Source organism: Oncorhynchus keta, chromosome 4, assembly GCF_023373465.1.
Source record: "Oncorhynchus keta strain PuntledgeMale-10-30-2019 chromosome 4, Oket_V2, whole genome shotgun sequence".
Taxonomy (NCBI): domain Eukaryota; kingdom Metazoa; phylum Chordata; class Actinopteri; order Salmoniformes; family Salmonidae; genus Oncorhynchus; species Oncorhynchus keta.
In genome coordinates this window covers 55,523,439-55,545,932 of record NC_068424.1, presented here as the reverse complement: position 1 = coordinate 55,545,932, position 22,494 = coordinate 55,523,439, and the positions used below count along the sequence as shown (strand labels likewise).

The 22,494-nt window shown below is 44.1% G+C and overlaps 1 pseudogene; it reads right to left on the bottom strand.

Annotated features, from left to right (window-relative positions):
- Positions 1-213: 213 nt before the first annotated feature.
- LOC118378827 (protein transport protein Sec24B-like) overlaps positions 214-22,494 on the bottom strand; it is a 34,209-nt pseudogene continuing 11,928 nt past the window's right edge.

The following is a 22,494-nucleotide window of genomic DNA, read 5'->3' as shown; positions in this document are numbered from 1 at the left end:
AACTACAGCGGATTCAAAACATCACAACTTGATGTTTAGTTGATTATATGAATCGGCTGTGTAGTGCTAGGGGGAAAAAACTAAACATGCACCCCCTGGGGTACCTAGGACCGAGTTTGAGAAATCCTGTAGTGCAATACCAGAACAGACAACATCTGCAAAACATGTAAATAGCCTACTGTTATAAGAGGGAAAAATAATCATCAAGCCAAATACTGTTTCATTTTATTTAATAAGCTCGTCATAAATTATCGCACATAAAATATTATTTTCAATAGTTACAAAGTGGACAGCAACTTCTGGTAGCGGCTCAAAAAACAAGAAGGGGGAAGTTCAGGGGTTTCAGTTTAATCTAGACAACACAGGGTTTGAACGGCAGGGGGAGGGGGCAGGATCTTCAAACACTTGACTAGCATCCTGTTAAGCAGAGGGTAGCCAATCACCCGACTAGCAGCAGCAAACACAACGGTGAAAGATGCGGCTCCAAACCACCAGAGGGGATGCTATTATGTCAATGTGTTTGAAAATAAGAGAAAATGGAACAAGGATGGGGAGGATGTATGATAAACTATGATACCAAAACGTGCGGGGGAGTGTCGGAGAAGAGTCAACTTAATCAGATGAAGTAGCAGCCTCTCCTTGCTTTCTCTTGGGGAGAGATGCCACGTGGAGCTATGAAAGCGGCTGAGAGACGATAGGGGGAAGGGTTCAAGCCATCGAGCTGGTTGAAGCAGCGGCCTGTTCAGAGTGCACAACTTGCTCTGTGAGTCCAAAACGCCAATTTCTTCACTTCAACTCCGGAAGTCATCTTCACTTTGGTCATTCCACCAGCCTCCCCCTCCCACAGTCATAGGCCACGGTTGACCAGAGAGCTAGGGGTTCGGTGGGGTTGGGGTGGTGGCGTTGTCCATCGGTGGTCCTACTACCTCACTACAGTCAGTCTGAGGGAGTTTTCAGTTTGTCATGTGCCACATTCAAGGGACCTTCTGCTCAATGTGTCCTACTTGGACATCTGTTGCTGAATGTGGAGCAGGAACTCGTAGTAGGAGAGGGCCGACTCCGACCGGTCCTCTACCAAGTGCTGGAAAAAGCTGGTCTTCGCTGTAGCATCATCCCTATAGGGAGAAGTAATGAAATGGATGAGCATGTGAAATAGGAATGAGAGCATAGTCTGAATAAATGTACAGTCTATTGAAATTCCTTTGATGCTCTAAAAGCTTCTTTGAATTTGTAAGACTTTCTTTCAGGAATAAAACAATTCTCAAAAACGGCCTCTTCGAGTTCATAAGACTTCCTTTTGGTGTGAAGAAATGTCCTATGGTCCTTAGACATTGTTAGGAAACAGATCCTCACAGCAGCCTGTCATAGTGCAACAACACACCGGCATGACGTTAGAATTAACTAAAACAAAGCTCACTAAAGGGGGCCTCCATCCTAGCCATCCATCAATGACCCTCGCAGTTGCTGCACGTTCACATTGAACATAGAGTACCTTTTTTACCACATGAAAAAAACTGATGGTTTGCTACATGACATGGACCAAGGCACTTCATTTGCAACGCACACACTAATTAATCAGACCAGGGGCACTTGACTTACTTCAAGACGTGAAGAGTTGAGCTGAAGGGTCTCGAGTCCTGTAGCCAGGCGAGGAGTGCACGCAGTCGTTCAGACAGAGGGGTTTCCAGCTCAGGAATTTGGGTCTGGTATTCATAAAAGAGAAGCAGGGGAAAAAAAGAGCCACACCATTGTTTTTACTACTGCTGCACCCTCAAGAAAGACTGTGTGAGTACAGACTCCAGAGACTTAGTGGTTGGTTTCAATGCCAGATCTTAACGTCTCATGTGTGTGTGGTTTAGTGAAATAAGTATGTGTGGTTTGGAATGCGAAGTTCGTACGTGGTTGGTTGGTGCAACACCCCAGTTGTGTGGTATGACACATTATTTGAGGTAGCCACGGCCATTCGTCAAAAAGTAGAACCAAATATAAACAAGTGATTGAATAGTTAATGACTCCCTAGCTGAACTGAGTACAGTACTCACTCGTTGTGAAGCACCAGCTGGAGATAAAACACTGAGTTACACACAGCGGTAGATATGTCACATTGTGTCTAATGAAGATCTGTGCCTCACTAACCATGCTAGGGGGTATAGAAGCATGGTTTGGGCATCCCAACACGTCCCGAATGAACACATCATTACAGCATTTCCCAATCCACAAGTAAAAGACCTGGAGAAGAGAACAAAGGCAGCCAATGTAGTGCACATCAGAACAGGATCTTTCGTCACAAATACAAGATTCTTTCCTCCAGTCCCTTCTCTGACCTAATCACTGATCTATACGTGACTGGATATGTGAAAGTGGAGTTACAACCAGTACTGCCTTCACCTATCCAACCTCGTCAGATCTGTTATTATCATGGAAGAACGGATGGAGGAGTGCATTGCTAAAGTCTTCAAACAGAGACAGGTACGTTTTACAGGGACTTTGGTCATATGAGTGAGAGCACAGCAGGACTCACGCTGCCACAGTCCATGAGGAACGCTCCTTCTCTGGTCAGCTTCTCAGCCGTGAGGTGCAGCAGATGAGGCTGGGGCACTATGCAGTCGTTCAGGTGGAGAGCCCCCTGTGGACAGAAAGGGTAATGCAGTATCCGTAATTAGTATACTCGTCACCATCCCAGGTAAACAAAACCAATGTTTCCAGCTGTGAACCAGTCTAAGGCTGCAAATACATAACAAATCAGTATCAGTCCACCATTATAGAATCACTGTGTCTTAAGAACTGAACCAAGAACTGTTTTCACTCATTTGCTATATGCAGGATGGGAAATGAACACCTGCCACCCGCGGGTCGATTTTGGCATTGGCAGGTAAGAATGACTATTTCACCAGCCACGTTGGCCACAGAACATTAGAGAAAAGTATGCTTTCAATCCAAAGCTCAAATGTAGAAGTTGGTCGAATTGACCCGAAAGGCTAGTGAAGTGTGACTTTGTCCTTGTGCTTCTTGGCTAGTTACATAGTTTAATTCAGACGCTAGATTGCTTTTCAATTTTAGTTTGAGTTTGCTGCAACTGTCTGCTGCTAGCGGAGAGCAGACTCTCCTCTCTGACAGACATGGAGTGTCCCCTTATCATGTTAACGGCCCACACCTTAGAGGTAACTGAAAAAAAGTGTATCTAATGACTCAAATATTAGCGGGTACATAGTGCTTGTTTGAGCATGAAGCGCTCCCAAAAAAACTTTAATTAATGAACTTAGGTGTTTTAATGATAAGAAATGACTATCAAAAAGGGAACCAGAAGTTTGGTTGCTCGTAAAAACTGTAAATTTAGATAGGCAAGTGTGATTGGTCCACACCCCAAAAGATGTCGCATAAGGCTTACTTCAAATGTTTTCTTCATTATTTTCACTGTAGCAGGTATAGTGTACACAGATGTTTCGGCTTGGCAGCCTGCTTCAGTGTGTAGGTCAACTTGTGCTCAGTGTGCTCCTAAATTTCAACTTATGTGCTCCTTGTAAAAAATGTCAGCGTAGAGGCCTGAACTCGAATAAAAATCAGCCGTATCACAGCATTTTGTGGCAGGGTAGGCACTTTGTTGATGTTCAGTTGTGGAACTGTTCCTACAATTGTATCTAAATTATTACAACATCACTACCACATTACTTCTAACTAGTAATACATTTCCTGTTTTAGAAACATTACAAAGAACGCACATCCATTATTTGTGATTTTTTTTGTGTAATAATGGTGAAAAATACACTTCCGGTCAAAAGTTTTAGAACACCTACTCATTCAAGGGTTTCTCTTTAGTTATACTATATTGTAGAATTATAGTGAAGACATCAAAACTATGAAATAACACATATGGAATCATGTAGTAACCAAAAGAGTGTTAAACAAATCTGTTAAACAAAACAGATTCAAATAGCAACCCTTTGCCTTGACAGCTTTGCACCCTCTTGGCATTCTCTCAACCAGCTTCACCTGGAATGCTTTTCCAACAGTCTTGGAGTTCCTACATATGCTGAGCACTTGTTGGCTGCTTTTCCTTTACTCCGCAGTGAGACTCATCCCAAACCATCTCAATTTGGTTGAGGTCTGGGGGATTGTGGAGGCCAGGTCATCTGATGCAGCTCTCCAGCACTCTCCTTCTTGGTAAAATAGCCCTTACACAGCCTAGAGGTGTGTAAGGTCATTGTCCTGTTGAAAAATAGTCCCACTGAGCCAAAATCAGATGGGATGGCATATCGCTGAAGAATGCTGAGGTAGCCATGCTGGTTAAGTGTGCCTTGAATTGTAAATAAATCAGACAGTGTCACCAGCAAAGTACACCCACACCATAACACCACCTCCTCCATGCTTTATGGTGGGAACCACACATGCGGAGATCATCCGTTCACCCACACCGCATCTCACGAAGACACAGCGGTTGGGACAAATTTCCACAGGTCTAATATCCATTGCTCGTGATTCTTGGCCTAGCAAGTCTCTTCTTATTGGTGTCCTTTAGTAGTGGTTTCTTTGCAGCAATTCGACCATGAAGGCCCGATTCACACAGTCCTGAGATGTGTCTGTTACTTTAACTCTGAAGCATTTATTTGGGCTGCAATTTCTGAGGCTGGTAGCTAATAATCTTATCCTCTGCAGCAGAGGTAACTCTGGGTTTTCCTTCCCTGTGGCGGTCCTCATGACAGCCAGTTGCATCATAGCGCTTGATGGTTTTTGCGACTGCACATGAACTTTCAAAGTTCTTGAAATGTTCCGTATTGATGGACCTTCATGTCTTAAAGTAATGATAAGACTGTTGTTTCTCTATACTTATTTGAGCTGTTCTTGCTTTAATATGGACTTGGCATTTTACCAAATAGGGTTATCTTCTGTATACGCCCCTACCCTGTCACAACACAACTGACTTGCTGAAACGCATTGAGGAAAGAATTTCCACAAATTAACTTTTAACAAGGCACACCTGTTAATTGAAATGCATTCCAGGTGACTACCTCATGAAGCTGGTTGAGAGAATGCCAAGAGTGTGCAGCTGTCATCAAGGCAAAGGGTGGCTACTTTGAAGAATCTCAAACAATATATATATTTTGATTTGTTGGAACACATTTTTGGTTACTACATGATTCCATGTGTTATTTCATAGTTTTGATGTCTTCATTATTATTCTACAATGTAGACAATAGTAAAAACAAAGAAAAACCCTTGAATGAGTAAGTATTTTGGCTGGTAAAAAAAAATCTGAGAGGCTGGTAGGTTTTTACCTCATCTAAAGGTGAACCAAAAAGTTATTTCCCACATGTGTAGATCATAACACTAGGGGTCAGTGGAGAGTTGATTTTGGATCAGTTGTTAAAAGCAGAGTGTAGGTGTGATCTCTCACCTGGTCTGACATGGTGTCCAGGCGGTAGAGGTCGGGGTGGACCGCACGCATGATCTGTTGCAGCGGCTGGCTCTTGAACTCACACATGGCGAAGACACGCTCGTCAAGCTTGGTGCTGGTCCCCATGCGCAGTGCTTTCTGTTTCGGTGGAGAGGAAGAGGAAATAGGAGAAGAGGGAACACAGACTCATGAGAAGGGGTGGCATTGACAGCTTCCTTCTAACTTAACTAGTGACTGAGATAAACAGTACATACAAACGAAAATAGGCCCACTTGTAAAAAAATATATACAAAGTTATACAAAATAAAGTAATATTCCAACATGGCTCTACTCTAGGACCTAGGTCATTCACAGTGATTTGAAAGGCTAATATGTGGACTACTGAAATAGATCAACTCAGCCACAAATTCGCATTCAAATATTTGCCTCTAAAAAAACATTTGAATAATATTCAAATCTATTTTGCATACATTTACATAATAAAGTCAACTGGACTGTTTTCCCCGGAAAATTTGTGACAGCCTTATCCTAAAATGTATTAAATAGTTCCCCCCCCTCATCAATTTAAACACAATAATGAGAAAGCAAAAAACAGGTTTAGAAATTTTTGCAAATGTATTACAAATAAAAAAACAGAAATATTAAACCATAATAAGTATTCAGACCCTTTACTCAATACTTTGTTGAAGCCCCTTTGGCAGCGATTACAGCCTCAAGTCGTCTTGGGTATGATGCAACAAGCTTGGCACACCTGTATTTGGAGCGTTTTACCTATTCTTCTCTGCAGATCCTCTCAAGCTGTCAGGTTGGATGGGGAGCGTCGCTGCACAGCTATTTTCATGTCTCTCCCGAGGATGTTCGATCAGGTTCAAGTGCGGGCTCTGGCTGGGCCACTCAAGGACATTCAGAGACTTGTCCCGAAGCCACTCCTGCGTTGTCTTTGCTGTGTGCTTAGGATCATTGTCCTGTTAGAAGGTGAACCTTCGTCCCAGTCTGAGGTCCTGAGCACTCTGGAGCAGGTATTCATCAAGGATCTCTCTGTACTTTGCTCCGTTCATCTTTCCCTCGATCCTGACTAGTCCTCCCGTCCCTGCCATTGAAAAAAATCTCCACAGCATGCCGCTGCCAGCACCATGCTTCACCGTAGGGAAGGTGCCAGGTTTCCTCCAGAAGTGATGCTTGGCATTCAGGCCTAAGAGTTCAATCCTGGTGTCATCAGACCAGAGAATCTTGTTTCTCATGATCTGAGAGTCTTTAGGTGCCTTTTGGCAAACTCCAAGAGGGCTGTCATGTGCCTTCTACTGAGGAGTAGCTTCCGTCTGCCCACTTTACCATAAAGGCCGGATTGGGGGAGTGCTGCAAAGATATTTGTCTTTCTGGAAGGTTCTCCCATATCCAGAGGAATCGGATTGTTGGTCACCTCCCTGACCAAGACCCTTCTCCCCCGATCGCTCAGGTTGGCCAGCTATAGGAAGAGTCTTGGTTGTTCCAAACTTCTTTAATTTGAGAATGATGGAGGCCTCTGTGTTCTTGGGGACCTTCAACGCTGCAGACATGTTTGGGTACCATTCCCCGGAACTGTGCCTCGACACCATTCTGTCTCTGAGCTCTACGGACAATTCCTTCGACCTAATGGCTTAGTTTTTGCAATGACATGCACTGTCAATTGTTGGACTTTATATAGACAGGTGTGTGCCTTTCCAAATCATGTCCAATCAATTGAATTTTACACAGACTGACTCTAATCAAGTTGTAGAAACATCAAGGATAATCAAAGGAAACAGGATGCACCTGAGCGCAATGTTGTCTCATAGCAAAGGGTCTGAATACTAATTTGCCAAAATTTCTCCAAACCTGTTTTTTGCTTTGTCAATATGGGATATTGTGTGTAGATTGATAAGGGGATTATTCTTTTTTTTAATCCATTTTAAGAATAAGTCTGACGTAACAAAATGTGGAAAAAGGGAAGGGGTCTGAATACTTTCCGAATGCACTGTAAATATAGGCTAAAACGCCAGTCATGTTTGACAAATACAATGTAAGATAATTAACATTAATGGCTCAAGGCTGGACTGTCGACACGGTTCATTCAGATCAAAAGGTCAAAAGAGAAAGGCCAGTGCCTGTTGCACACGGCACATCACCCACCTTGCAATCTGAGCAGAGGCAGTCCGCAATTTAAAAAAATATTTAACCATAAACTTGTTTAAAATGTAATGACTTGTTTTTTTTATAAATTATTTATTGAATAAATTATTTTAAGGTGTGACCAAATAATGGGCTGGTGTCACCAACTGAAAAAGTCAGTGGAGCCCTGTTATGCAAATAAACAATAGTTTACCAAAGTGTTAAGCTAAACGTTCAGATCTGTTGCATCAGCCTCATTGGTTAAATCATTTTTTGGTGTTTGTATGAATTTTGGATCTATCATCCAGACAATTTTTTATTGTCCCCGGGACAACCTTAGATGTATGTGTGTGTTGGGGCATATGTACACATACCAGAGATGTTTTTATGTGTACAGTCCTGTCTTCAGACTGTGTTTGTGTGTGTAGCGCACAGACTGACCTGTTTGAGTAGTGCCAGCACGTAGAGGGGGAAGAGACACAGGGCTGCAGGGGCGATAAGACCAGACTGCTGGATATTAGATACAGTGTTCTTGTATGCACTCAGAGAGTCCACCACCGCATTCACCAGGGCATCCCGGGCATCCGACAGGCTTGACGATATCGACCGGTCAATGGCTGTTCATAGAAATTGAAAAAAATCAGGTCCCATGAACAAATACAGCGTATGAGTGAGTGAGTGAGAGTGAGTGAGAGAAATATATATATATATATACACACACTCACCCATGTTGGCTAGAAGGCAGGTGATGGCCTGAACGTCAGCCCCGGCATATACATCACTAAGCTGGCTCACCACTGGCAGACACAGAGTATGGACCCTGATCCGCCTCTTCCCTAAGAAGACGTAGAGAGGGTCACAGAAAGAATTAGAGAAGGGCGTAGACTCATTAATCTTTGTTAGATGATACTAAAATAACTGTCTAGAAACAAATTATTAATTTTGGTAAAAGTAAAAAAGTGGAATGACTTCTCTAAGAGCATTTCAAATATGACAAACTATTTCCACAATTAATTAAAATGTAAGAAGGTTGAAGAGATTAAACTGTGTGTGTACCTTTGCTGGAGGTGTACAGCAGCGCAGACTGGAAGCAGGCCAGTGAGGTGTCGGCCAGGCTCTCCTCTATAGACATCTGCACGGCGAAGCCCGAGTCTGGGTTGATGTTGGCCAGGGACAGCAGGTCCGTCGAGCGCACAAAGAAGTTCCCGTGGAACGTGTGGATGGACAAGCCTGTCAACCAAGGAGAGAGGAGACCGACATATTTACTAATGATAACCACTAAATAGATATGAAAATGGTCAATAAATGTATTACCGTAATTTCCGGACCATAAGCCGCTACTTTTTTCCCCACGCTTTGAACCTCGCGGTTTATACAATGACGCGGCTAATTTATGGATTTTTCCCGCTTTCACAAGATTCATGCCGCCAAAAAAACTAAGCACCGTCACATAGTGTGACGTAAATCGAACGCGCTCAAACTTCCCATCATTCTGATTACGGTAGTCATTTTGTCACCCTCATCATGGCAAAGACACGGAGAAATGCATATGATGCAGCTTTCAAGTTGAAGACGATCGATCTGGCTGTTGGAAAAGGAAATAGAGCTGTTGCACGGGAGCTTGGCCTTAATGAGTCGATGATAAGACGTTGGAAACAGCAGCGTGAGGAACTGACTCAGTGCAAAAAGACAACAAAAGCTTTCAGAGGGAAGAAAATCAGATGGCCCGAACTAGAAAATGAGCTTGAAGACTGGGTCAACACACAGATAGCAGACGGCCGAGGTGTTTCAACTGTGCAGATCCGACTGAAAGCCAAAACAAATCGCCACCGTAATGAAGTTTGAGGATTTTAGAGGTGGACCATCGTAGTGTCTAAGATTTATGAGACGTAAAGGCCTGTCCATCAGGTTACGGACGAGTCTGTGTCAGCAGCTCCCTCCCGACTACGAGGAAAAAGTTTCAAACTTCTGCAAATTCAGATAGAGGAGCATTCCATCGGCCCGCACGTCATCATAAATATGGATGAGGTTCCTCTGACGTTTGACCTGCCTCTCACTCGGACTGTCAACAGGAAAGGCGAATCATCCGTCACACTGAAAACAACTGGGCATGAAAAAACGCACTTCACCTGTGTTCTGAGCTGCACGGCATCGGGAGAAAAGATTCCACCAATGTTGATTTTTAAACGCATGACGATGCCAAAAGAAAAATTCCAGAGAGGAATTGTTATGAAAGTCAACAAGGATGGATGACGGAAGGCCTAATGCATGAATGGCATACGGAGTGTTATGGCAAGCGACCGGGAGGATTCTTTCACAAGAACAAGGCATTGCTCGTGTTGGACAGCATGAGGGCCCACATAACAGATTCTGTGAAAGAAGCCATCAAGAGGACAAACTCAATTCCAGCTGTGATTCCTGGGGGCACAACAAAGTATTTGCAGCCACTCGACATCAGTGTAAATTTTGCATTTAAGGTGGCGCTCCGTGTTCAGTGGGAGGCTTGGATGACAAGTGGGGAGAAATCCTTCACTAAAACGGGCCGCATGCGAAGAGCCACTTATGGTCAAGTCTGCCAGTGGGTCCTGACAGCGTGGAGCATAGTCAAAAAATCCACTATCATCAACGGGTTTCAAAGGCTGGACTGCTGCGTGTTGAAGGGGCAGCATGAGCTCAGCGGGGTATTTGCCTCCGGATGAAAGTGACGAGAGCGACAATGAAAACGATCCAACATCCAATGAAGCAATTCTGAGGCTATTCAACTCCGACACCGAAGGAGATGACTTCAGTGGTTTCAGTGCACAGGAGGAGGAAGATAGTGACCAATGACTTTCTTGGTAGGCTACTGTTTAATTTTTGTTACAAGCCCTGTTTCGTTAAAGCCTATTTATTTTTTGTTACAAGCCGTGTTTTGTTTAAAGGCTGTGTAAAGTTTATTTGTTTCAATGTACCGGTAGGCACCTGCGGCTTATAGACATGTGCGGCTTATTTATGTACAAAATACATATTTTTTTATAATTCAGTGGGTGCGGTTTATATTCAGGTGCGCTTAATAGTCCAGAAATTACAGCAATGTTCATTTTGGCGAGTGACAACAGTAACTTTCAGAAAGGAAATAAAACCGCTAAAAGACAAGACACACAACAACAAAAAAATCTAGAACTAGTTTACGGTTGCAAAATCGTAACAACTACATACTTGTCTACATCTTTGAGACCTACCTTTGGTGCAGCGTATCCTCATAACGGCCTCGAAGCCGATCTTCCTGGTGAGGTAGCGCTCCAGATCCTTCTGGAACTTATCCAGCTGGGCCGGGTTGTGAACGTGGTGCAAAGAGGGGTAGTAGAAGATACTGCCCGCTGAGAACTTAGACATACAGGCTGGACCGAGGAGAAGAACAGAGGATGCTGTGGTCAGCCTGATGTTCAAAGTTTACCCTAAAGACTGCTATATTCTATTTTATCATGAGATTTTGTCTGTTTTTTTTTCAGCTAAAGAATGGGCGGTCACGTCTTACCTAGTGAGGCCAGGTCAGAGTACTGGGAGCTGAGGAGGAACAGGTCCACTCCTATCTGTTGGCCAGAACAGTCCAGGGCCAGCTTCTTGTAGAAGTCTGTGGCTGGGCCCAGGTGTTGGACCCCCTGTCACAACATAATATGCACAATAGACTTCTTAGACAACTGGAAACTTACGTCACACAGAACCATACTCAGGCATTTGACTGTAACAGCCGAGGGCGCACCCCCATATCCACATCGATGGGACAGCAGTGGAAAATGTAGAAAGCTTCAATTTCCTCGGTGTACACATCACGGACAAACTGAAATGGTCCACCCACACAGACAGCGTGGTGAAGGCGGCGCAATAGCGCCTCCTCAACCTCAGGAGGCTGAAGAAATGTGCCATGTCACCAAAAACCCTCAAACTTTTACAGATGCATAATTGAGAGCATCCTGTCGGGCTGAATCACCGCCTGGTAAGGCAACTGCACCTCCCTCAACCGCAAGTCTCTCCAGAGGCATCACCGGGGGCAACCTACCTGCCCTCCAGGACACCTACAGCACCCGATGTCACAGGAAGGCCAAAAATATCATCAAGGACAACAACCACCTGAGCCACTGCCTGTTCACCCGCTATCATCCAGAAGGCGAGGTCAGTACAGGTGCATCAAAGCTGGGACCGAGAAACGATAGAAGCAGCTTCTATCTCAAGGCCATCAGACTGTTAAACAGCCACCACTAACATAGAGAGGATTCAGCCTACAGCCTACATACAGACTCGATTCATTGTTCACTTTAATAAATGGAACACTAGTCACTTTAATAATGTTTACAAATCTTATATTACTCATCTCAAATGTATATACTGTATTTTATACCATCTATTGCATCTTGCCTATGCCGCTCGGTCACCCATATATTTATATGTACATATTCCTATGCCCTCCCTTTAGATTTGTGTGTATTAGGTAGTTGTTGTGGAATTGTTAGATTACTTGTTTGATATTGCTACACGGTCAGAAGTACAAGCACTTCGCTACACTCGCATTAACATCTGCTAACCATGTGTATGTGACCAATAAAATGTTATTTAATTTGATTTTGTGTGTGTACACTACCAGTCAAATGTTTGGACACCTACTGATTCAAAGGTTTTTCTTTGTTTTGACTATTTTCTACATTGTAGAATAGTAATGACGACAATGAATAACACATATGAAAAACAAATGATAGTGCCACTAAGCCAAAACCAGATGGGATGGCGTATCGCTGCAGAATGCTGTGGTAGCCATGCTGGTTAAATGTTTCTTGAATTCTAAATAAATCACCAACAGTGTCACTAGCAAAGCACCCCCACACCACCTCCTCCATGTTTCACGGTGGGAACCACACATGCGGAGATCATCTGTTCACCTACTCCGCGTCTCACCAAGACATGGCGGTTGGAACCAAAAATCTCCAATTTGGACTCATCAGACCAAAGGACAGATTTCCACTAGTTTATTGTCCATTGCTCATGTTTCTTGGCCCAAGCAAGTCTCTTCCTCTTATTGGTGTTCTTTAGTAGTGGTTTCTTTGCAGCAATTCGACCATGGAGGCCTTATTGACGCAGTCTCCTCTTTACAGTTGATGTTGAGATGTGTCTTACTTGAACTCAGTGAAGAATTGTTTTGGCTGCAATCTGAGGCTGATAACTCTAATGGATGTATCCTCTGAGGAAGAGGTCTTCCTTTCCTCTGGCAGTCCTCATGACAGCCAGTTTCATCCTTGCGCAAAATTCTCGGGATTGACTGACCTTCATATCTTCGTTGTTTCTAGTATTTGAGCGTCCTTCGCATAATTTGGCCTTGGTCTTTTACCAAATAGGGCTAAGAGAAACGACAGTCCATCATTACTTTAAGACATAAAGGTCAGTCAATCCCGGAAAATGTCAAGAAAACAATCAAGCGCTAATATGAAACTGGCTCATGAGGACCACCACAGGAAAGGAAATCACCACCGTCAGTGCTTTATTTAGAATTCAAGGCACACTTAACCAGCATGGCTACCACAGCATTCTGCAGCCATACACCATCCAATCTGGTTTGCACTTAGTGGAACTATCATTCATTTTCCAACAGGACAATGACCCAACACACCTACAGGCTATGTAAAGGCTATTTGACCAAGAAGGAGTGATGAGTGCTGCATCAGATTACCCGGTATCCACAATCACCCGACCTCAACACCATTGAGATGGTCTGGGATGAGTTGGATCAGAGTGAAGGAAAAGCAGCCAACAAGTGCTCAGCATATGTGGAAACTACTTCAAGGCTGTTGGAAAAGCATTCCAGGTGAAGCTGGCTGAGAGAATGCCAAGCGTGGCTACTTTGAAGAATCTCAAATATATTTTGATTTGAATACTTTTTTGGTTACTACATGATTCCATACGTGTTATTTCATAGTTTTGATGTCTTCACTATTATTCTACAATGTAGAAAATAGTATAAATAAAGAAAAACCCTTGAATGAGTAGGTGTCCAGACTTTTGACTGGTACTATGTTTGTGTGTGTCATGCCTGTGTGACTCATCACTCATACCTTGGTACTGGACCTCTGGTTGGGGTCCTCCCGGGACTGCAACAGGCCTGGGCCCAGCGTGGGTAGCTGGGTCTGGAACACGGAGACGCGCCCCCGTGGGGGACATGAGTTTGTAGGCAGCCTGCAGCGCCGGGCCCAGGGCACTGTGGGTCTCCCTGGTCTGGCTAAACATGCTGTGTAGGGAGGTCAACAGTACCCTCACCAGCTGGGAGAGGGGGGGAGAGGAGGAGAGGGAGAAAGGAGAGGGAGGGAAAGAGAGCAGTCCAAATCACACAAAAAAAGGCACACACAATCAAAAAATACTATCACACTAAAGCAACCATACATGGTCAAAAACACACGAAGACTCTCACCTTCACACGCCAGTCAAGAAAACCAGCCTGTGATGACACCAGTAAACACAAATAGTTGCACACATTCTCAGTCAAATAAAAACCTTTACCGCTCTGCTTTCCTTCAGGTTCACCAGGAGACTGTCGTGGGTTGGAATGAAGATATCTACAAAAATAGAACCAAGACGGAGTCATTTAATGTATCACAGCTCCAATTCAATTTCCTTAGATATTTAACTTGGAGAAAACCAACAAAAAAAAACGTAATTATTTCAACCATCAGTAAATAAGTGACAGGTCAGTTTGAGGGAGGGGGGATGCAGTCATCAACACTACACTGTTGCCTTGCCAAGAGTTGTTTAGCAAGATAACAACATGTTGGCTAGAGCACAAACCGACTGACATTTCTAGGGTGTGGACCTGAAGATGGATAAGGGGAGCTGACTGAAAGAACACACACCGTCGATGTCGGAGACCACCAACATCTGGGGCTGTGAGAGGCTCTCGTGGAGGTTGTAGAAGTGGATGGTGCTGTTAAAGGTGATGAAGCCAACTCGGGTGCGTGTGTCCCCAGGCATCCTGAAACACAGACAGAACCCCCAGAGAGTCACCCTAGCCTCCAGCGTATATAACAGTACCGGACAATGGAAATGGCAGAATCTCTCTCGGCTTTGACAATGGAATTCTGGTGAACTCAATTTCCACGTCAAAAAGTAGGATTATGGATTTGGCATTATGGAGTTGACATGACAGATCTTCCAGACATTGAAACCAGCAGGGAACAGTTGTCAGAGCTAGTATTGTTTGGTTACGACAAAGAACAATTGAATTTCCTGGCAAAATCTGGAATAACAGACCTGTTCAAGTATTCCATGTCTCTTTTCCTGGCGAGAAAAACTAGATATACAGATGAAGTCAGAAGTTTACATACACCTTAGCCAAATACATTTAAACTCCGTGTTTCACAATTCCTGACATATAATCCAAGTAAAAATGCCCAGTCTTAGGTCAGTTAAGATCGGCACTTTATTTCAAGAATGTGAAATGTCAGAATGAGATAATTATTTATTTCAGTTTTTATTTCTTTCATCACATTCCCAATGGGTCAGAAGTTTACATACAGTGGGGCAAAAAAGTATTTAGTCAGCCACCAATTGTGCAAGTTCTCCCACTTAAAAATATGAGAGAGGCCTGTAATTTTCATCACAGGTACACTTCAACTATGAGACAAAATGAGAAGAAAAAAAATCCAGAAAATCACATTGTAGGAGTTTTAATGAATTTATTTGCAAATTAGGGTGGAAAATAAGTATTTGGTCAATAACAAAAGTTTCTCAACACTTTGTTATATACCCTTTGTTGGCAATGACAGAGGTCAAACGTTTTCTGTAAGTCTTCACAAGGTTCACACACACTTTTTTGCCCCACTGTATACTCAATTAGTATTCGGTAGCATTGCCTTTAAATTGTTTAACTTTGTTGAAATGTTTCAGGTAGCCTTGCACAAGCTTCCCACAATAAGTTGGGTGAATTTTGGCCGATTCCTCCTGACAGAGCAGGTTAACTGTGTCAGGTTTGTAGGCCTCCTTGCTCACACACGCCTTTTCAGTTCTGCCCAAAACAATTCTATAGAATTGAGGTCAGGGCTTTGTGATGGCCACTCCAATACCTTGACAATGTGCCACAACTTTGGAAGGTTGCTTGTGGTCACTGTCCATTTGGAAGACCCATTTGCGACCAAGCTTTAATTTCCTGACAGATGTCTTGAGATGTTGCTTCAATATATCCACATCATTTTCCTACCTCATGATGCTATCTATTTTGATGAAGTGCACCAGTCCCTACTGCAGCAAAGCACCACCACAATATGATGCTGCCACCCCGTGCTTCATGGTTGGGATGGTGTTCTTCAGCTTGGAAGCCTCCCCCTTTTTCCTCCAAACATAACTATGGTCATTATGGCCAAACATTTCTATTTTTTTTTCATCAGACTAGAGGACATTTCTCCAAAAAGTACAATCTTTGTCCCCATGTGCAGTTGCAAACCGTAGTCTGGCTTTTTTATCGCAGTTTTGGAGCAGTCGCTTCTTCCTTGCTGAGCTGCCTTTCAGGTTATGTCGATATCGGACTCGTTTTACTGTAGATACTTTTGTACCCGTTTCCTCCAGCATCTTCACAGGGTCCTTTGCTGTTGATCTGGGATTGATTTGCACTTTTCGCACCAAAGTACGTTCATCTCCAGGAGACAGAACGAGTCTCCTTCCTGAGCGGTATGACGGCTGCTGTTTATACTTGCGTACTATTGTTTGTACAGATGAAATGGTACCTTCAGGAGTTTGAAAATTGCTCCCAAAGATTAACCAGACTTGTGAAGCTCTACAATTCTTTTTTCTGAGGTCTTGGCTGATTTCTTTTGATTTTCCCATGATGTCAAGCAGAGGCACGGAGTTTGAAGGTAGGCCTTGAAATACATCCACAGGTACCCCTCCAAGGTAGTTGGGTGTGCTATTGGGTGTGCTATTTGCAGATTGGCTGTGTACAGGCACAGTGATTGGTAAGGTGCTCTGACAGCTGATGCTTAAAATTAGAGAGGGAGATATAAGTCTCTAGGGCAAGTTGCTGAAGGGGGTGCTGTGATGTTGGCCCGGGTAGGGGTAGCCAGGTGGAAAGCATGGCCAGCCATAGAAAAATGCTTATTGAAATTATCGTAGATTATTGGTGGTGACAGTGTTTCCTATCCTCATTGCAGTGGGCAGCTGGGAGGAGGTGCTCTTATTCTCCATGGACTTTACAGTGTCCCAAAACTTTTTGGAATTAGTGCTACAGGAAGCAAATTACTGTTTGAAAAAGCTAGCCTTAGCTTTCCTAAATGACTAAATCTTTTTGGAATGGGGCATGCTTATTAAGATGGTTGTGCTTATTAAGATGGTTAGGAAAACACTTTTGAAGAGCAACTTGGCATCCTCTACTGACGGGATGAGGTCAATATCATTCCAGGATACCCGGGCCAGGTCGATTAGAAAGGCCTGCTCGCTGAAGTGTTTAAGGGAGCGTTTGACAGTGATGAGGGGTGGTCGTTTGACCGCAGACCCATTACGCAAGCAATGAGGCAGTGATCGCTGAGACTCTGGTTGAAGACAGCTGAGGTGTATTTAGAGGGCATGTTGGTCAGTACGATATCTACAAGCATGCCCATGGTTACAGATTTAGGGTTGTACCTGGTAGATTCCTTGATAATTTGTGTGAGATTGAGGGCATCTAGCTTAGATTGTAGGACGGCCGGGGTGTTAAGCATTTCCCAGTTTAGGTCACCTAACAGTATGAACTCTGAAGCTAGATGGGGGGGGGGCGATCAATTCACATATGGTGTCCAGGGCACAGCTGGGGGCTGAAGGGGTATTTTATATGTATGCATGCTGATGGACTTAACTGCTAAAACAGAATGCACCAGAGAGATTAATTTCAATATTCCTCCAGTTCTTACGCACTTGCAAGCAGGCCAATGCAAGCGGCCATGTTTTACATTTCTCATTTTATTTTTTCCCACCCTCTTCGAAATGGAGCCTAAACTACAAAAAGAGAGTCTTATTTTGAGAACTAAAAGGTTGCCAAATACTATGTATGGACTCTTTGGCAAAGCGACTCACTTGTCCAGGTTTTCCAGTAGGGTGTGACAGAAGACGTTCAGGTAGCCTCCCTCCACCGCGTTGTGAGACACATCCAGCACAAACAGGTACACTGCAGGCTGAGGGGGACGCAGCTGGGGAGAACACATGCTTTACTCAAAACATTCAACCAGTTCACATCTGCAGTCTGACGTGTGTCTGATGGAGACCTGAGGGCAAACTGCTTCTGGATGGATGAATACTAACCATGTAATCTGAAGAGGCTATGAACTCCACAGTGGAGTTCTGTACCTCTGGCCTCTTGTGGGGCTCTCCATATGAGCGAGTCACTGGGTTATACATGAACTCATCAGGAACTGAGGAGGAGAATATTTACATTCAGGTGATTTAGCAGATGTTATTGAACATCAGCATTTGGACAGTGCTGCCCTTGTACACCTATTGAATAGAGGGATCCGTACCATCGTTGACCCTGTAACAGAGATTGCATTTCCATCTCCTCTGGTCCAGGAAGGAGACGAAGGGGTTAATGTAGGTGCGACAGGAGCGGCATCTCACTATGGTGTTGGATGTGATCACTGGGAGTTGCTATGGATAGAGAGAGATTCTGTGATGAAGATTACTTTTTGTTCATCTGTGGTTTGTTACAAAGTTATTTCTGAAAATGTGAAACTCTATTTGATCTAACCTGCACCTGCAATATGCATCTGTAAGAGTGGAATCCTTTCTGTAAACTCCTTATGTCAACACTGACTGGCTTTTTGTACTTTTACCACTTTGCACTTCGACTGACCCTAAAACAATGTATTATTGCACCTCCTCATCCTCCATCTCAACCTGCATTGCCTCCTACTGTTCTGTTTCTGTACTCAGTTTAACTTCCTATGACAGAATGACAGTTTTATTTAGGGGGCATAGTATAGATCAACACTGATAACCAGTCAATATAAATAGCCACTGACAAGTTTTCTAGGATATTCACTCAATTCCACTACATTTGTTCTGTGTTATGTTATGTAGCAAATTGCCTTTTCGAGTTCATAGCTCCCTGAAATGTCAGTTCCTTACACCTATCCAATCCTCTCAGATCTACACCAGGAGTTAGGAGCCAAGGGATGTTTGTGGGCAGGACCCTGGTTGTGTTCGGGTTGGATGTCTTACTGCGAGGTCTCTGAAGGGGTGCAGGAGCAGGCCTAGGGGAAGCCGGGCTTTATTCAGCAGGGCCTGGGTCTGGGGGATGTTGGTCAGGGTACACCTGAATGTGCTGTGGAGGCCAGAGAGAAGAGCGTTTAGCACTGCCTTGCCAGACATGAGCTAATATATTTCATTGAGTTAGCGGAGACTATGGATGAACAATGCAGTGTGGAGATAGAGAAGTACGTTTGAAATCAACAATGTTTCCAATATGTGTTTTGCTTGATCCTATCAATAAGCTTGGGAGACCTGTCATTCAAAGTGTTTCAGTTTATGCTGCATATTGTCAGTGAGTTTTGTGCTCAGATACCAGCATATTCTCAAACCCACAAACTCTCCCTCCCTCTTACTCCGGGCTGCAGTTGGCCTTCTTTAGGTCAGCGCTGAGGTTGGGTTCTGGGGCATCCAGGGGCTGGTGGGGCAGCAGGTTCCTCTCCTGCAGCAGGTTGACCGGCCGCAGCGCCTCCACCTCCAGCTCTGGTACACCGCTCAGTCCCCCGAGGGCCGCAGACAGCTGGGACATGTTAGGGAAGGGCTGCGCGGACAAATGGGATGCAGTTAGTCACACAGTAAAATGAGACAGGTAGATCATTACCACAAGGGCCCGGTGTGGAACAGAGATGAACATGATAGAAAGGAACGGATGAGAAATGTATTGACCAGTGGGGTAAAAAGTATTTAATTGACATACTTAAAGAAAAGTAGACACCTGACTAGAACATTTCTCAAGTAAAAGAGACCCAGTAAAATACTACTTGAGTAAGTTTAAAAATATTTGGTTTTAAATATAAAACCCAGACGGCACAAATTTCTTAAGATTGTTTAAAAATATATATTATTTAGGAATGTAGTGAAGTAAAAGAAAAAGTTGACAAAAATATAAATAGTAAAGTACAGATAGCCCAAAACACCACTTAAGTAGTACTTTAAAGCATTTTTACTTAAGTAATTTACACCACTGGTATTGACTTAGTAGGCTAACTCCTTTTCATGTATTTCATGAGGGACCATATTAGAATGAGGAATATATAGTATTTTGATCATTTTAGTCATACACAACCACGTGGGTTGCACCAGAACATCTTACCTGTGGCAAATGCTGATAGCCAGTTTGGTTGTACCCGCCGTGTGAGGGGGAGGAGTCTGTCCTGGAGACCGGCCTCTGCTGATAGACTGGCTGATTGGGCATGTCGGTAGACGGTGGATTGGAGAACTCTGGAAATAAAGAGAGAAACATTAAAGTTGCATGTACCAATGGATAGCTGCCCGCTGAGCACATTTGGGACTGTGGTTGAGTGGAGATATGTGGCAGAAGAAATGTTAAATTGGATGACGGATCTGGCCTCAAGATGGGTTGGGTCAAATTTTTCAAATGCCTCCACAATGCAGAGTACACGTAGCATTGGATGTTAAGAGCTGAGTAAAGTATGTACCTGGGTAGCTGCCGCCTTCCAGTGAGTCGTAGCTGTTGGGCACCGGGGACGCACTGCCGGTGGTGGTTGAGGAACTATCCCCGCCTGAGAAAGGAGGGAGTTGAAGAACGAAACAGAGTTGTGAGGAGCTGTTGTCTTTCAACGGTTTAGTACAACTCTGCAGGGCCTTGGACATGCTGGTGGGAGAAAAATAACACATGAAAGCAGCTGAAATGGGTAGAGTGTCCGCACTGAGATTGGGAGTTGGATCTCCGGCCTTGTCATACCAAAAACTGTAAAAATGGAACTCAATGAGTCTTTGCATGGCACTCAGCATTAAGGAGATAGACTAGCCTCCTGTCAGGGGGTGTACTTGTACATCATGTTTACTTACGCTACAGAAACAGGAGATAGGCTCCGGCTCCTATGAGCCATTCCGGCTCGCACAAGCCAAGGCTACTTACTTATAGAGAAACAGACTGCAGTTATCATCATCATCTCCCTAGGCCGTGCACATACAGCCTTCCTTCCATCTCTTGAGTAATTGGGTAGAGGGGCTATGGGACACTATGAGATGGTGCTTTTAAGTCTCAGCCACACGCACATCGGAGTTGATTAATCAAATTGGGCCAAATGGAAGGCTGTGACAGTGAACCAAGATAGCACTGCCTGCGCAGGCCAAGAGCTCATTGGATGAGCTCCAATTATCCCAGGCAGCTAAATCTGACTGCCACCCCACTGGATTAAGTGATCTGGATATTAGTGAAACTGGCTGGCTGGGGACACAAGGATGATATGATTGACATGCCCTTGTTCTCGTATGAATTCATGTCATAACACAAAACAGCAAAAGGGTAGGTATAAACAAAAAATGGTGGCCAAGCAACAGAAAGAGACAGAATGATAAGGGCCCTGATCAAACAGGACAAACATCTTGAAACAACAAACTTGAAAATGACAATGAAAATGATGGAATGATAGAGAGCGTTTGGAGTGTAAGATGGGAAGGAGGAGCACACCTTTAGCAGGAGGTGCTAGCGAGAGCTAGTGCTGACATGGCTAGGCCTCTACCCTTCTCCCGGCGGAGACCGGTGCCTGCTGGCCCACAGCAACAAGGGACCTGCTATATTTAAAAAGCTGTTAACCTCTAGCCAATTACACAAAACCCAAGGGTGGGACCCACCAGCACCCCTAGGACACTCATCAACACCTTCTTGTTGAAACACCGCATGTACAGTGCATGCTGATAACCAAAATGGGAATGTAGTATAATAACATCGTTATCAGCATAGCATAACCATGTTAGGTGCTAAGATTAGAGGTTACAAACAAAGGGTTGGCTAGTAACTGGCCCAGATAGGAAGCTACAGAAAAGTGTTTTTTCCCCCTTATCTAAATGCAAAACCAATCATGCAAAATCAATTGTTTTTCAGGAGGATGAAATTGCAACGGGAAGAAAAATGTGCTTCTTAATTCAGAAACAACTTGGATCAGTGCCTGTAATTGAAATGCAATCGTTCCTAAATGGTTAGTGGGCGAGAGCTGAGAGGACATGATTGGACAGCACAAAAACGAGTGCGTAGCCTGCATGTCAAGAAGACTAAACCGATCCTAAAACAACTAATTTGCTCTCAAACACTACACCCTACTCACATGATTTCACTGATGAATCGAATTAAGTTTAATCAAGGCTTATCTTGATCAAGAAGAGGTTAATTGATCAGCACCTTTCTGACTGACATGCTTCACTGTGGTTTCAGTTACACTGAGCTCTCATCACTAACATCCATTATCTATTGGGAACACAGTGATAATGCTGGGAGAAGATGTGGCATAGCTGTTGAATGCGTGGAGGCTGTCAGGTGGGCAGTAGAGGGGGGCAGAGAGGCTGCTAGAGATGGGCGGAGGTGGCTTTGAGACATGAGTATGAATGCAAAGTGCCTGGGGTTGAAAGGAAAGTAAGTGCTGCATGGGTTGATGTGAGGGTCAGGTTAGTTGATGGTTATTGGAGTTGGGTAGGGAATAAAAGCTATAAGCAGACCTGCTTCCTCATCCTCCTCCTCCTCCTCATCCTCATCAGAGCTGGATGACGAGGGGGCAACGTTGGCGGCGGCGTTGGCAGAGCTAGTGCCACTATTGGCTAAATATCCGTAGTGCATGCCTGTGGGGGGGTGGGAGAGGGTACAAAACAGAACAACCATCAACTATGTGGGGGGGAGGAGGGGGCGAGGACAGAACCAAAGGACTGAGTCCAGGAAATCTGTGTCTGTGTGGTGGGCACGTTGTTGAGGATGGTTGCGATTCTCCTGAAAAAACATCCCTACTCCCTAG